The sequence below is a fragment of the Dama dama genome, chromosome 28 (assembly GCF_033118175.1).
Source record: "Dama dama isolate Ldn47 chromosome 28, ASM3311817v1, whole genome shotgun sequence".
Taxonomy (NCBI): Eukaryota; Metazoa; Chordata; class Mammalia; order Artiodactyla; family Cervidae; genus Dama; species Dama dama.
This window is the reverse complement of record NC_083708.1, coordinates 14,134,269-14,137,478: the sequence shown is the minus strand read 5'-3', so window position 1 is coordinate 14,137,478 and position 3,210 is coordinate 14,134,269. Positions and strand designations below refer to the sequence as shown.

Below are 3,210 nucleotides of genomic sequence, written 5' to 3'. Positions count from 1 at the left end.
GGAAAAGCCATTAAAGTTGATTTTTGTCGAATTTATATTCAGGCCACAGATGTTAGCATGACACTTGATACTTTTAGTTTACGGGGAAAGTTAGAACAGAATGTTCACAGTTCAACTGATATATAGCCTGTCTGCAATATTATTTCATTTTTTTTTTTACAAAATGTGAAATGTGATTTTGACAATTGAAAGGATTCCACAATAGAGAGACTGGCTTAGTAGCTTGACAGGAAGATCTATAAAATGGAGGTCAAGTTTAAAAAATACATATATATATTACATTATTTACTTATTGCCAAGTAACCTAAATTATATTCCCAACTTGCCATTACTTATCTAAGAATATTTCATAGTTTTTAAGATTTTAGAGATAAATAGGGAGGATATGGGTTGTCTTATACATTGTATTTCATACACACACTTAACTTTTTTAAATTGTGTATTTAATGTGGCAGCATGTTAAGCAAAATAATTTGTTTCCTGAAGTCACAGGATCAAATATTTTCCTAACTCTAAATAATAGCATCCCAAAATAATTTTTCAGCTAGATTCCAATATTATTTTATGAAAAAGAAAACAAATAGCATGTTAAACCACTTTATAAAATAGACTCTGTCTTCAGATATCATGTATAAACAAAGCTTTGTGACTTGTTGATGGTGCCAGGAATTAATTTGCCAGTAAAGCAAAAAACCCTTCAATGTGTTGGCCTTTTAACTTTTTAATTCCTTTTATTAATTATATTAATTCCTTCCACAATACCTCTAATGCCAGAACTAAACCACCCAATACACTCTTTAGACACATTCATATGTCCATCATCCTCAATCCATCTCCATGAGACACCGGTATCAATTCATGTCAGAATAAGCATAGATACTTGACATTCCTCTTGGGCCACAGGGAGATAGGAAAATATCAAGTCATGGTAAATGACTTATGGCCCAATATGGAAACACTGAGTATGATATGAATAAATGAGACAAATCCAAAGATGATGAACTGCTAGAAGGCCTTCAAGTTCACTGGGTTCATCTATGATCATCAGAATATAATGTATTTTTCCCAAAGGGAATCTTATTCTTCTGTCTTTCAAAAACATCACAGCCAAGTTAAAAGGCTAGATATCTCACAACAACCAAGAACTTGAGTTAAGACTCCTCCAAGATTGTCTGTTATAAATTCTAACTATATATATGAGGTAATTCAAGCTCAAACATTTGCCCTGGGTTCCTAGGGATTTTTACCAGCACTCTTTCTTTAAAAAAAGAAAAAAAATCACTTCTTATTATTAAATGGGCTTCCCTGGTGGCTCAGATGGTAGAGAATCTGCCTCCAGTGCAGGAGACCTGGGTTTGATCCCTGAGTTGAGAAGATCCCCTGGAGAAGGGAATGGTTATCCACTCCAATATTCTTGTCTGGAGAATCCCATGGACAGAGGAGCCTAGTGGATGACAGTCCCCAGAGTCACAAAGAGTCAGGCATGAATGAGTGACTAACACACTAACAACATTCCATGCACAATCATACACGTATTTATATTCATTTTAAACAATAATATTAGAAAAAATAAGCACCCATGTACCTCACCCACAATGCTTGAAATAGAACATCACCAGTGTAGTAAAGTCTCCAATTCCTTCTACAATGGGATCCCTTTCTCTCCATCACTGGTAAACTACTATCCCAATTTTTTCTTTCCTTCCCTTTTAAAAAATTTTACCATTCATGATACACACATACCTATTATTGTTTTGGGTTTGGGGTTTTTCTTTTTTACTTTTTATTTAATTTTCTTTTTTTAATCTTTGCTTATTTTTAGGAGTGACTGTATAGTCCCTGGAATTCTCCAGGCCAGAATACTGGAGTGGGTAGCCTTTCCCTTCTCCAGGGGATCTTCCTAACCCAGAGATCGAACCCAGGTCTCCTGCATTGTGGGTGTATTCTTTACCAGCTGAGCCACAAGGGAAGCCCAAGAATACTAGAGTGGGTAGCCTATCCCCTCTCCAGCGGATCTTCCCAACCCAGGGATCAACCCAGGGCTCCCGCATTGCAGGTGGATTCTTTATCACCAGGGAAGTCCAAGAATACTGGAGTGGGTAGCTTATCCCTTCTCCAGGGGATCTTCCAGATCCAGGAATCGAAGCCACGTCTCCTGCATTGCAGGTGGATTCTTTACCAACTGAGCTATGAGGGAAGCCCTTACAAGTGACAGGGAGTTTTTCAATTTGGAAGGCACAAAAGGTTATACTTCATGGAAGGCAGAGACTGTGCTAATAAATGCTCACTACAAAGCTGTTCTGACAGGGAAGCTGCGGAACTTCTCAGGGCTATCCACCGCATCCCAAATCTGAGTTGGTAGTAAGTGTAAATCTGAAGAAAATCCATGTGTCCAACAAACTGCAACCTCAAGAGCTCTTATCCAGGGGAAATCAAAAAGTGAACATTCTTCTGGTCTCCTACTCCTCCATTAAGTAAATGGGAATGATATAGGCAATGAAATTCATGACGAGGTGCAGAATGTTGCTGGCAAAGAGAAAATCAGCAAAGCCTCCCTCCAGCGAGATACCTAGGAAATTCATTTTGCTCTATGGATTGATCTGTATTCTCAGATTAGCCTCTAAAATGAAGGTCCCCACACAAGAGATGAAGCCCAAAAGGAAAGAACTGAAGGGGAACGTCCCCATGAGGACACAATAACCAAACTGCAGCATCCTTGTCAGTAGTATATACGGAGATATGCATCCACCACTTGAGACAGGGAGGAAGGGAACCCAAGGACTCCTCTAAGAACTGAGAGGTGACCAACAGCACTGACACCAACATGACTACACCCTCAATATCCAGCCCACGTACCCCAAACTTCCAGCAGACCCAAGCAGACATCACTATGTTTGCTATTATTTAATTTTACTCATTTTGTCATGTACATAAATGGTGTCATTTCATATGCATTCACCTGTCACATTTTTTGCTTAGTGTTGCATTATGTTGACAAACGTGTTGATGTGTGTAGTTACAGTTAATTCATTTTCACTGTTGCAAGCCATTCTGTTGTGTGTGCATGATAAGTAACTTCAGTCATGTCCCACTCTGCGCAACCCCATGGAGGGTAGCCTGACAGGCTCCTCTGTCCGTGGGATTCTCCAGGTAAGGATACTGGAGTGGTTACCATGCCCTTCTCCAGGGGATCTTCTTGACCCAGGGATT

General features: G+C 39.2%; 1 pseudogene; it reads right to left on the bottom strand.

Annotated features, from left to right (window-relative positions):
* Positions 1-2,459: 2,459 nt before the first annotated feature.
* LOC133048022 (dolichyl-diphosphooligosaccharide--protein glycosyltransferase subunit DAD1-like) lies at positions 2,460-2,826 on the bottom strand (annotated as a pseudogene).
* Positions 2,827-3,210: the final 384 nt, after the last annotated feature.